Genomic DNA, 14,598 nt, shown 5'->3' on the forward strand with positions numbered 1-14,598 from the left:
AACTATATATCAATGTTCTCTCTCTCTCTGAAATATATCACATTCGAAATACGGTGGCTGCGTCCTTTCAGCGATATTCTTTAATTGTGATAAAATTGGTTTTGACATGAAATCCGATCCAGTATTATTGGAAATTCGTGTTGATCCACGCGACCCTTAAAGGTCTGAAAGCGAAACGGCGCGCACCACCTACGCGATCAATCTGTATTTGTCGTGGATCGATATCGCACGAAAGCCGCGTATAGGTATGCAACGTCAGGCAGTTGATTAATCGCCCAAATTCAAAGCACAGTTGATATTCCATTCCCTGCGATAACAAACAAATTCCCTTGATATACAACGTGCACGCTGCCCCGGACGTCGAATAATGCATGGCTATCGGTAAAAAGCTTCGCGAGGAGAAAAAGAGCGATTGAAAATGAGAAGACATTAGAGCGAAAACAAAATTAGATTTCGTCAAGCCAAATATTATAGCAGTGAAATTACGCGTTCACTCTACACATAAATATAAGGTATGAATATTTTTCGTATAAAAATTATTTATCTTATGTCGAAAATATATTTTTCACACGTGTTTCACTTTACGTCACTTCACATATGTTAAATAAAAAACGATATTTTCAAAGATATTAAGGGGCAACTGAAAAATAATGCTTGTATTTCCTAAACAGTTTACACAATGATTAAATTAATTAAATATAAATGCATTGACGAATAATAATAAAAGCAAGAAATGGTTTAATTTAATACAGTATGGACTTTAATATACGCGCACGCGATTTTCTAATAAATTTTCATTTCCTCTTCCGTGAAGATTATATATGTCAGACGGAGGATACGGTGGTTCGAGTAGAAATGAGAAGATTTCGGGAACGGCGACGTAAGGCTAATCGCCAAGAATTAGTATGCACGGCGCGTAGAGGCTAGAATGGGTTTGATGAATATCGCGCGTGTAGAGATTAGTCCGGAGATATAAATCTACAACGTCAGGAATTCATATCTGTTTTTATTAATTGAGATTTAGCATGGTGCGAAACGTGGCGGGCGCTACTTGGTCGCCGCGACACAGAATGCGGAACCACGTGCTCTCGTGCGTGTATTCGATCCCGCATCTCTACGTTCGTTCACGCGTTTTACTCTTGCGGGCTTTATATATAGATCGGCGTAACGGCAACATCGACTTAGCGTCGCATATTATCGGTATAGTTAATAAACGCGAGACTCAAATTCGCCGCATTCATTACATTCTTTAATCAAAGTCTCGAGGTAAATTTACTTCGGTTCCATCATGTTTTGCTCAATTAATCATTCTAAAACAAGGCACTTACTAATTAATTTCTTTTCCATTATAATGCGTAGAGAAAAATTTTACAGTAAAAGATATGAAAATATTCTCCTTTGAAATATTTATTGTAAATTGTTGGAATGTAATGTTAAGATATTTTTTATTACTATAAAAATTGTAAATTATGCATTTATTTTGTTAACTTTTTTATGCATCAAGATATTTGAACAATTATATTAAAATAGGTAATATTATTGAATAAAAATATCGTGATTTTTTTCTATGTTAATATGTTGTATTTTATGATTAATTATGTTCTAATATTTATTGTTATAGTATTTTCTCCATGTGACATGATACGTCACTTATCTGATTTTTTACAAAAAAATTATTAAATTTAATCATATCATAAAAGATTTATGAGAGACGGTCTCTCATAGGAAATATGAGATCAATTAATTTGCATAAAACATATTTCTTACGAGAATATTATAAGCATTATTGCTGTAAGCTTTCATGTATTGTCTTTATATAAAGCTCTTTTTTTCTGACAATACATTCCTTACTTAAAATTTACTTGAAGAAGATAATTGATCTTTTCATAGCATGTATTTTTAGCTTTTTCATATTTCACAATCTGCGAGATACATTGTATACGTGATGTAATTACGAACACAATAGAGCGTCCATGCAACGTGCGCGGATCTTGCAATCTGCTGATACATATGGTTGCATTGCATATATGCATAATAATCGGGGGATAATAACAACCGCCCACGTGTGTGACGAATGTGTAACGATAAACAAAAAACCAGCAAAAAACCTCCCATAGTACTTTATTAAACTCTTGATTAGCAATATCATCTTAGTAACGATCGCGTGCAATAGATATTATATATAATTAAATTAATATAATATAGGAGGATAATAGAGCTATTATAATAATTATAGCTCGCTTTCAGCTGACGACTAATGATCTTACTGATGGCAATTAGAAACGCGCGCGGTGGAAAAAACTGCATACAAAGGATATTTTATTAACGTTAATTAATAATCACCCGTTAGTGTCGATAACGATGTTATTGCGTAACGAAATTAATTATCATTATAACTAAATCTACGCGCGACTCTTCATTCATGTTATATTATCTCTCTGGATTTCACATATAAATTAAACAAAAAGAAAATTCATAAATGTAAAATTTTGCGCGCAATTTATTTTATTAGATCAAATACAAGTATTATATTTGATCTCTCACATATACTTCAATTTAAATGTTCTTCTCCAAACAGACTTTAGATCAAACAAATTTTAATTTAAGTTAGTTAGTTAAAAGTTTATTTAATTCGAATAAGTTATTGGAAAATTCCAAATTTATAGAATTATATTAAATAATAAATAATAAATATAAATAATAAATTTAATAAATATATTAAAAGAAGATAGTCAAATTATTAATTAAAATCGACTGAAAATCCAATATAATATAACGTTTTGTTATTATACAGTCTGAAATGTATCAGAAATAATCGTTTCGCGTAATCGATATTAATATGTCATTTATTTGGAAGAGATCGTTTTGAAGATAAATAATTCGGATCGAAGATGCATTGATAGACATTTGCAAATATGAGCTGTTTCTACTATTCGTGATCGTTCATGCATCAATCATATGGCGATAATCCACCGCATTTCGAGTCCAGCAGCAACGCAGACGTGTAGGTTGCGTGAGAACCATATATACGAGTCTATAATCCGGCCGATAATATACCCGACACAGCAACACGAAGACACGCGATACATGAGTAGCGGCTGGTCGGACCTGTCACAACAGCAACGGCACTTAAATTTCAAACAGTTATACATCTTCCGACGGTATTCGGACAGTCGTCCAACCGTGCACTCACCATTATGTCACCAGATCCGCGGCGGTAGTGTATAAAAAAAAATCAATATTTCGTAGAGGGCGGATACATTGTCTCGTCGAAAGCCACCGGAAAATTCTCGGCTGATTCATTGCGGACTCGCATTGTTCGGCAAACAGAATAGTGTTGTAAATATTTGCACTAGATGTGACGAGTCGAGAAATCTCCAAAAAATGGTACGAGTTATTATTCAACTATTGCAATAATCGCGATATCATGATTAAATAAATTATATTTTTAAAATTTTTATAAGATAAAATTATTAAGATGAAAATAAAATATATAATAGTATTTTCTACAATTGAAGAAACATGTCACTGATAGGAAAACAAATCTTTTAATCGATAAGTAAATTTGATACTTAATATCTAGCAATTAATTTTTTTCAATAATAACCGATTTGATACAACATCAATAATAATTTAATACAATACAACAAAAATTGACACAAATATTGCTTTAAAAAAAAATTTTTTTTTTTCATTCTATATTGAGTAGCAGAGATTTCGTGTTCCAGAGATTTCGCAATATGTTTTCTTTGAAAAAGCGGAAAATACATCCTTCTGAAATATTTGAAAGTATTTCACGAAATGAAAGTGTCAGAATTCCAGATTCTACATCCCATTCACGATCTTACAAAATTGAGTTTTGATATGTACCAATTCCATCATCCAAAAAAATATCCGGTACAGATATGAATCTTTGATATATCTCACAATTGTTCATTTCCGAAAAAAATCAAATTTGCAATGCTTTTCGTTAAAAAATTTCTCGTTAAAAAAACAAAACAAAAAATAATCTCATCAGTTGTATAAAAATAAAATGCATTTAAATTCCAATTACAAGTTAATACTACACATCTGATTAATTTAAAAAGTTAATATTTAACTATGTTGATGATAGGAAAATATTCATTTGCTGATATATTCAAAAATTTCGAAGTTTATTCTAGCAATATTATTCCATACTGCTATCATATAATTTTTTTTATTTTATATCTCACTTATATTTCATTTTATCTCATAGCATACAGGAAAAAATGAAAAACAAAAATATTTGTAATATAAATTCATATTATTTATATTATTTATATTTGTAATATAAATTATAATTATGTGCAAATAAATAGAATATTTCTCATGAGAAATTAATTAAAAATATTTAAAAAATGAATAAATTATAAAAAATGTATAGAGCGATCAAGCTTTAATGATAAATGCAAAAGCAATTAAAATAAAGCTTCCAATTTTCCATGGAATTGCAAATTGTGGAAGATAAAAATACTTATAACCACCTGGGCATCGCGAGAAAAACGTAGGCTTTTCAGTACGGTTTGCAGTTTTTTCTCTCAGAAAGAAAGGATGAAACGCCGCGTCGTAAATAAAAGTTATCGCGATATATCATGCAGCGACGTGGGGAGATAGTGGGTGGATAGGCCGGCGCAACTCCTGGATTTATGACGATTCTTACGGGCTGTTCGCTAAGAAGAAACGCTGTTGCTGGCAGGGAATAGGATAAGATGCCTCCGACCGCAAACGAAAGATACTGGACGTGAAAATGAGAACAGTGAACGAACGAGAAGAAGGGCTAGATTTTATCGATTATCGACTGTAGCTGGAAAAAAAGAGCAGCTTTGATGGATTCAAACACAGCCTACCACTTTCGTCCGTTCTCCACTCGAACCACACCCCATCGTTGAGCACTTTGCGAGAGTGGTTAAAACGACGAAAACGCTCTTTCTGCCCTTCTCCTCGGTTAAGAATAGCTATACGAATGATCGATTCAAAGAAAAATAGATTCGAAAATCTATTTGAGTTTTTTTTTTGTCAATCATGAATTAGGAATATTACCCAAATGTAGAGAAAATTTGACGCGCATTGTTAAACAGTATTGCGATAATTATTCAAAATTCAATAATTATTCCACAAGTTCTTTTGCATGAAAAATTGTTCGACTTGTTTTTTAATATAAAATAATATAAAATTTTAGAAATCTATTATATAAGCTGATATTTTTAATATAATGCATTTAATATAAGTTAAATAAATTGTGAAATTATATAGAAAAATGTAACAACACATACATGATTGAAATAATTTTATCATGGTTTTACAAACGAAGGAAATGATGTTACATATTTTGTTTTTGATATTGATTACACATTATTGATATATGATGCGAAAGAATCAAATTAACAGCGGCTACGCATCTACACACGATGCATCAAATGTCATGCAAACCTTCCATTTTGGAAATTACATGCATGTAATCTAATGAAATTACGCAAATCGAAAATTGGTACAGAACTGGTACAGAATAACAGTTCGTTTCTACGCTGCCAATCAGAATAATCATCTACGAAATTCGATCGAGGCTCTTTGGATCGGAATTAACCGATGAATTGTTGATATCAGCTGCGATTGATTTATGATACGGCCGGCAGATGCATGCAATTTGAATGCAGTATGCGAAAAGCATTCTCACACACAAGAACGAATGTTACTCGAATAATTTATTGCATATGAATATTTTTGTATTTGTCCAAGTACAAAAGTATTCGTATGCAATAAATTATTTTAATTTTTGGCCGCGATATAATTGTCATAATTTTATTTAAAGAGAGAGATACATATTTTATGTTTTTTACAAAATAATATGACAATTTATTAATTAAACTATTATTTCTATTAACATATAGGTACATTACTATTTATTTAAAAATAATCATAATATCGTAGATTACTTTAAAAATTTAGAAAAAAATTAAACTTTAAAATTTACAAGTAGTTTTAAAAGTATAAAAATGTATGGTATAAAAAGAAGTAACAGCTGTATTTTTACACACCTATAATACTTTTGTGAATAGGTGTCTTTCCCATTGAAAGATAGCGATAGAGATGTTCGAAGTTAAAGTACTTTGAAAAGCTGTTTGGAGAAACGCGAAGACACGGAAACATTAAAGCAGCCTAACATTAGCAGCGCTCTTCTTTTTGAGAGTCTTGAACAGTTTCGAACTGTTGGAAAACTGACCCAAGAACGACACTACGCGAACATTTTCAAGATGCGTTTTCCTACGGCCCGATACCCACCGTCGCGTTTCAAGTCCCCGCCAACGAGTTTATTTTTGATGGTGTGCAGGAATATTAACGTTATCGAGAGAGTTAAGAAGTGCTCGAAGAAAAATGAATATCATAGCAAAAATAGAGAATTTTTCTCATGATAAAGACAAAGTTTAAACAAGAGTCATTAAGCGATATTATATGAATAAACAAAGAGCGCATAAGATATATTATTTAAGTTAGAACGATACAATTGAAGAAAATCTGGAGGAAATTGTAAGGAATATTTTCCTCAGCGAATAGCTATGATCACAATTACATAAATATTTAAAAAAGAATGTGATAAATTTTGACATTAAATTGTGATCATTAAAAAAAGTTAATATATATTTTATAGCCCAAGAGTTTGAGATAATAGTTATTCTAAGATTAGGACACACCGAGCAATCTTGATTATTGCTGCATTACTTGAGCATAATATACGACTTGTCTAGACAATTGTACAGTTACAATAGAATCACTTCTAGCTTGGACTACGATATATATGTAGATACAGTTAAGTGTCTCGCGACATGTTATATTTACTACAGACTGAGAAACCCTTGCTACAGTAGAGTCGCATATCCTTTCAAGGCGTTAATTGAATTTCCAAATTAAATCGGAACTATTTATATGGCTTCTCCAAATCTAGTTTAAATGCATATATATATATATATATATATATATATATATATAATATATAAAACATGAAATTTTATTAATATTTAAATATTAAAATATTATATTTAAATATTAAAATAAAAAGAAAAAAAATGAAACATTTTTATCGTATTTTTATTAAAAAACTAGATACTTAAGGATACTTAAAACAATAAAACTACGTGTGATAAAGATTTTAAATTTTTATCTTCAAATAAAAAAACTATTACTTTGCAAACTCCTACACAAAGATTGATGTATGCTCTCCTAATTGTACATGTGTGTAAAGCGATTGGTATTTTTTTTTCATGACTTTTTTAAATGCACGCATATGAAATACATGATACATGGAAATTATTTTTTGCATTTTTCCAGCAATTCGATAAAATTGAACTAGTTTGTGACTCAACTGTGTATCACTTTGAAATGCGACGCAGCACAAATGTAAAATGAAAATGCGCAGTTAAACGCAGGCAATAATCCGATAACGGTAACATAACTGTGCAGCGTAAATCCTCGATCATGTTCAGCCATCATCGAACAATTATCGAAACTGAACGATAATGTTACCTACCCACTCTTTCTCCACTGAAACTCTATCCCGTGATCAGATTTCTATGCACATCATTAAGCATCGCACCTGCTTTAGCAGCGTAATTAACACCTCTTACGGATAAGGGTAATTAATAATGTTGTATGATTTAAATAGTAGACTTTTATAATCGTTTATTTATCATTTAATTAACAGAGATCGACAAACTTAATTAGTATACATAAAAATATACATGTATTCCTCTCATATTTATCAGGAAATTTAATTAAACATGCAGTACGATTTTATTGGCTTAATTATATATATAATTTCGAATAAATTAAACTAATTGTTCGTGATATTTTTATCAAATATAATAATTCCGATTACCTTAAAAAAAGAACATGTAAAAAATGAAAAACTAAAAAGAATCTACAAGTACTGTTTTTATTCTCGTCGTATATGAAAGATGAATCGACGCAGAGATGGATGATTTTCTTTAGAATATACCGACGACATTTCGAGATCCGTTTATGAATACATTGCAGAGAAATACTTCTCGGAAGAACGCACTAGATTATTATGACACGTGTGCATACCACATACGATGTGTACGCGGAAATTATTCTTGATAGTAAAATGTAACCATTATTTTGAGACTTGCGCTAGGGAAGATTCACAGCTCGAAATATCATGATTAATCGTGCAGGGACGAATATCTTGAAATAATGACAGCGAGAATAAGCTCGCTTTATATGTATGCAACAGTGCCTCCAAAGACGACAAAACATTGTGTTAATAGACGCAGTTGGACTCTTGATTCACTTCAACAACTTGCTATTTACTCCATTTTTTTCGATGGCTATTACAGCTTCTAAATTTGCGCAAATAATTAAAAAAAAATTCGCGTATAATTGTTTTTTGGGATATTTAGAAAGTAAAAGAATTGAAAGAAGAACAAAAGTATAAAAAGTAGGTACCAAATCGAAGGATGCGAGGCAGCCCTCTCAAATTTTCCGAGATACGAACGATCGTTGACAGCTGTCATTTCCATCGTGGATAGTGTTCTCTTACCAAGTTTTCCGAAAACTCAATTAATTCATTGTTAAACGAAGGAAGGTTTATTAGACGCGCGTCTGACGTGACAAAAGAAGGATCTAGGATTCTCTAACGAGGGCTGCTTCCTTCTACGTCCGCTCTTAGGAAGTTTCGAATGCGAGTTAGTTCGGAATTGGCAGTGAATACACGAGAGATAGTCATCTAGGTGAGCTTTCTCTCCGGAGACAAGGAAAGTAGGTCGCGGACATTAAATACGTTAGACATTCACGCGGGTGTCGCGCACCGGTTTCGATGCGCGAAACTTCGTGTCGTTGTCCCCCGTGCGGGAGTATAATTTCCACGTGTCGTTCCTACGCGAGGGAGAACTCCATTTCGAGATATGTGACCATCTCGTCATCGGAGATCGCAAGTTTATCCACCGAGAATTATTCGGACGTGAGCGCGAATTGAGCCGACGAATCAGCAACCGTGACAATAAGATGCAAATTACGCGCGAGCGCACAAATGTCGCGCATACAACGAGAATAATTCGAGGAAAATTTCCTCCGACTGTCAGTAAATGTTGAGCGCTAATGTTGTTTGAATTAAAACTACGACCTAAGTTACTTCAAAGCAAGTGGATGGAGCGTTTCGAAAAGTTTTTACGCTTGGGAGAAGAATCCTAAGAGAATTTTAGTCGATCCTGACGCCGGCATGACCTATCTCTGAGTTATTATCGCGATACGTATTTTTAACTCGAATTTAAAAGCGTTATATTTACGTCAAAACTTATATGCAAATATTTATTCGTACATTCCATCTTTTTAATTGATTTTGTACACTCGCATGCACACAGAATAATATAATATATTATTTTAATATAACAAATTATTCATAAATAAGCTTCATTGTTTTCTTTCCCAAGTATTTTCAAAACTTTTAGTTTTTAAAGATTGTAGAATGAACAAAAGAGATTATTATAATTATGCTACAGTTCATAAAAAGTTTTGATAACCTGTTTATGTTTTCTTTTTTGGAACAAGAAGAAGTTTTCTCTCCAATGTAAGATATATTTTTAAAACCTCAATAATTCACTGTAAAAAATGTCATGTTTTGCGTGTCGAAATAGATTTGGACAAATGCGGGAATATTTTGTCACCGGGCAATTTTATTGTTCCCCGACGTGGCATGCAGCACTTTTTTATGACGTGTACATATGTCTTCTCGTTAATCTTTCTCCAGCAGCATCGAAAATAAATGAAGCAATAATAATAAAATATCTTAAGCTAGCAGCAGGATCAAATTAGCAAAATCAAACCAAACTTATCACATTATTTAGTACCTATTTTGTACTAATTTGTACCTAATAATAATTTTGTATCCTGTGCAATTTCGAAAAAATTATGATACTGCTTAATATTAAGCCAGCAGAATTACAATAAAAAAAAAAGAAAAAAAGAAAATCAAGTACAGAAATACACTAAACTGAATTTGTACTAATTTGTACCATCAAAAAGACTTAATATATTCATCCGTTTTGCTTCAAACAACCCCCAATTGAATTTAGCCCTATCAGTCTTAAGAATAAAGTACTCGTTTCTATTAACAGAATCAATCGCCTGTACATTTGACGTGGCATAATTTGTATTATCAAAATATAGAGTTTTAGATTTTGTACCCTCGCCGATTATTCAAAAACTACCCTTTCACCAGTCTCAACAATAAATATAAAGTTTCAATTTTTATACTTGATTTTCTTTTTTTCTTTTTTTTTATTGTGGTCCTGCTGGCTTAATATTAATATTAACTTGGCAGTGTCATGATTTTTTCGAAATTGCACAGGATACAAAATTATTATTAGTGGTACAAATTAGTATAAAATAGGTACTAAATAATGTGATAAGTTTGGTTTGAGTTTGCTAATTTGGTCCTGCTAGCTTAACAGAGGTTAATAAAATTAAACGTAATACGAACAAATTGTATCTTCGAGCATGTGATATTTCGCGCAATTAAATATTATATTCTACAATATTATACGCGATATTAATCAATTTACTTCAATTCCGAAATATCTGATATTTGTGTGTAATTAACCAATAAAGCCATCAGCCTTATTTTATTCTAAATGATACTACTATAAATATTGCGATTAATCACACACACATTTTCGACAAATCAATGTCGAATAATTGGAAATCTGCTAAAATTTTCATTAGTTTATTATTATTTTATTGGTTTATATCGAGGATTGTGTTAATTAAATTAAATGATTAATTTATTATAACGATGTGATAAAGCATGACATACGACTTTTTTACATCTCCATAATCCAGTTTGCAATTTGTTAGACAGAAACATAGGTCGGGATCGCATTACAAATTCCGGCTAGGATCGGAATCGAGAGTCTTGAAATAACTGTTTCATTAATCTAAATCCAGCAAGCTGTCGCACATCACCGTGTGTGTTATTGCCAAAGTCAAAGCGTGCGAAAATTTATTTCCGCATTCTGTGTAACAAGTTGCTAAATGCAACTGAATATATATACACAGCACTCTTCTCAACGTAGATGAATGGAATGCGTGCAATTACGCTTGATATAAATTTAATGGCCCTCTGCAATCCATTTATTGAAATCTAATATCCGATAATACGAGATATGCAATAACGAAATTTTCTTCCGAGAATATAGTGCAATTGATTCAGTTAAACATCCCTCCATAATTTTAATTTATACACATTTCTTGAACTAAAAAATATTTATTTTACTAAACATATGAGAAATATCATTAAAATTAATATTTGGAATCACAGTGTGTAAATATATTTCTCTCCAATATACATATAATAAATTATGAGTAAAATTTATAATTTTCTGTTTGTCTAAATATTACAAAATTAAATATTTTACGATAATATGGCTTTCGAAAATATCAAAACATATTGTTATGTTAATTTAATGAAATATATCGCGTTCGTCGATAAATTCCTCTTTTCTATATTGCATAGTTTATACTCTATCATTAAGATCGTATACTTCAAAGCTGTCATATACTGAGACAATTTAGTTAGATGTTTATTTGCGTAGTCACTACCATTATTCCAAATTACGACGCAACTTGCACGCAGTTTGCATACACACGGCGGGGCTATTTAAAGGCCAATATCACGCTTGAATTTACACCCGAGCACGTGTACTCGATTTCGCACAAAGCGTTTATATTGTGTAAAGGTCAATGTCCCGCAGGACTTTTCCCGCGCGATTCGATGAGGTATCTCGAAATATCTGGCCTTTGCAGCATGATGTAAAATTGAGTTATTTATCCGGTTATTCTTGTCTAGCGACACATTTAAATTCATGTCTGGTATATGTATCTACAAAGTATGTGACTAGTATAAATCAAAAATTTTCTGCACACATGTCTTAATTTTAAACGTAAATAATATTTTAAGATAGGTATTGTTCCTTTTTTCTCCGTTTCTTGACAAGAGCTAAAAGAATATTCAATTAATAAAATTTACAAACCTAAGATATTAATAAAAATATGATGTTCAACAAATATATAATTGATTCAATACAAAACTAAACTTTATACATGTTAAAATAATACTCTAATATTAACTATTATACACACATACTAATAATATTCTATAAAATATTAAATACTTATATTAAATTTATAATTTTTAAAATTTAATTAATATCTCAAATTTTTCCACGTATGACATATATGTTATGCTTTAGAAAAATGTTGATTTTTCTTGAATAAATAGGAAATGAATAAATTTTACTTTTGAGCAAAGACAATATTATCTCATAATAGAATATATATTTTATTAATTTTATCTTTTAATTAAATATTTTAAAAATTAAATTTATGAATATTACGTTATTTAAATTATTTTATATATGTTCACTCCCTTCATTATAATATGACTCATAGAACGTGTCATTAATGATATTAATATTTACCTGCTCATGCATAACATTTACTGACATTTACATCATGATAAATTAGATATAATATATACTCTCTGTATTTCGCCCTATTTCAAATATATATTGGATATATTGGAAAATATGTGAGATAATGATACTTGCAATATTGTCACAATTAGAAGCTTTATGACTAATATAAGTGGCGAGAATCCCAATAAAAAACGTTTTGATTTTATCTTACGATTCGAAGCGATATCGCATGAAGCAAGAGATGTAATTTAAAATCGCAAAACATATAATGAAATTTTAAATTATTTATGATGAAAACAGTTTTCATTATAAATAATTCATAATTACGAAATAATATTTTAATAGATAATAATTTAATCATAAGTTAAGTAATAATTATTTTTTAATAAAGAAATGCTTATATAGTTATGTAGTTTTTGACTTTCAATTTGTATATCTAAAGTTTTTAAGACAAAAAATAATGCAATTTATTATCTATTTTAATGAGTCAAACGCTTTATTAAAATCTAAACAAAGTACAGAAAAATATATATATAAAAATATGAAAATACAATATTCATATATGAATATACATTACTAATATATAAAATAAGGAATATATTAATATGTGTTTTTGTATTTTTTCAAGTATCTTGAATCGCTTAAAAAATTTATTTTATTGAATTTGTTTATAATTCATTTATAATTGAATTCGCTTGGTTAATTTTATATTACTTTACATGTTTTAATTTTTAATTTTTGTTTGTTATATATTGACATGTGTTTCATAACATAAATACAGTGTATCAACATATAAGCAATATGCAATTTAATTAATATAGTAAAAATAAACGTGTGATGACAAATTATTTGATGATTTTGTCACTGTCAAATATTATATGTACATATTTATGCATTTTCCGAAAAATTCCGCAATAAATATGATGCTAATTTAATTTGCTTTGCACCTTATAAAAGCGAACTCGCTTGTAACGCTAATTACGCGTAAAAAATTATAAAAATTCCAGCTTATAAATTTAATTTAAATCAATTACTTCCAGCTGCAACTGTCACCGTTACATTACATACGCACTATTATATTATGGACTTTTTATTGATTTTTATTTATTACGCGCTGGGAGAACCAAAAATTTCATAAATTTACTGTTCTCCAAAAATAACGGCGTGTTCTCCATTCATAGATCCGTTCAGCATATCCGCGAAGCGTTTTCGTTAAATAAATGTTTGGCTAGTGGATGAAAAAACCGATCGGCAGTATATTTTTGAATAAAATGAAATATTGATCGGCGCATTTGCTGATTAAATATACAGAAAAGCTCGCGTGAGAAGAAAATAAAAAAACAATCAATGGAGGAAAGAAAGGCCGAATGCTACGATTAATTTATTTTAATGGATAGCAGTTATGACAATTCATTTGTAAATGTCAAGACATTAAATTGTAGAATGTTAGACGAATAATTGCTTTACGAAACAAAACATCATGAGGGAGCAAACAGAGAAGAAAGAAAACAAAGATGGAGAAAGAGCTAAGAGCATGCTTGAGAGCTTAAACCTTCAAGGAAGCTCTAGTTAGATGAGCTTTTAATTAAATTGAAAAGATGAGCTCTTAATGGAATATAAAGCGCGTTTTACAAATTAACCGTTGTTTGTATACATTACAAAATTTCACTTTGTTTTTACCACATATCATAGTAATTTTTCCCGTTCGTGATGCAAGAGTTTGTTTTAATAATTATTAATTTAATATAGATTATAGTTATATATTTTTAAATAATAGTATATAAAGATAGGTATTTTTTTCTACAATTATAAATATTAACAAATAAAGTACTTTATATTTTCATGATTTTTATGATATTTTATACGGAATAACATTATTATATGATTATAATTAAATTTGGAGATTATATAATTTTTTCCTCATGTTTATCTCTTTATAAAACACTAATTTCTGATATCAGTAAATATGAAGGAATAAAATAAATATTTGTAATGCTGGAGCCAAGATATTTTAGCTACGTGAACCAAGAATATCGTGTTTACGCTACAATCTACACTTCGATACACTGTAGTATTGTTAGCATCTTCGGTT

At 30.2% G+C, this 14,598-nt stretch overlaps 1 protein-coding gene across 2 annotated transcripts in view; it reads right to left on the bottom strand.

Annotated features, from left to right (window-relative positions):
- The window catches only part of LOC105258129 (heterogeneous nuclear ribonucleoprotein L), a 144,880-nt gene that overhangs the window by 105,777 nt on the left and 24,505 nt on the right, over positions 1 to 14,598 (bottom strand). The gene's annotated exons all lie outside the window — the stretch shown is intronic.

The sequence above is a fragment of the Camponotus floridanus genome, unplaced genomic scaffold, assembly GCF_003227725.1.
Source record: "Camponotus floridanus strain SB8 unplaced genomic scaffold, Cflo_v7.5 scaffold88, whole genome shotgun sequence".
Lineage (NCBI taxonomy): Eukaryota > Metazoa > Arthropoda > Insecta > Hymenoptera > Formicidae > Camponotus > Camponotus floridanus.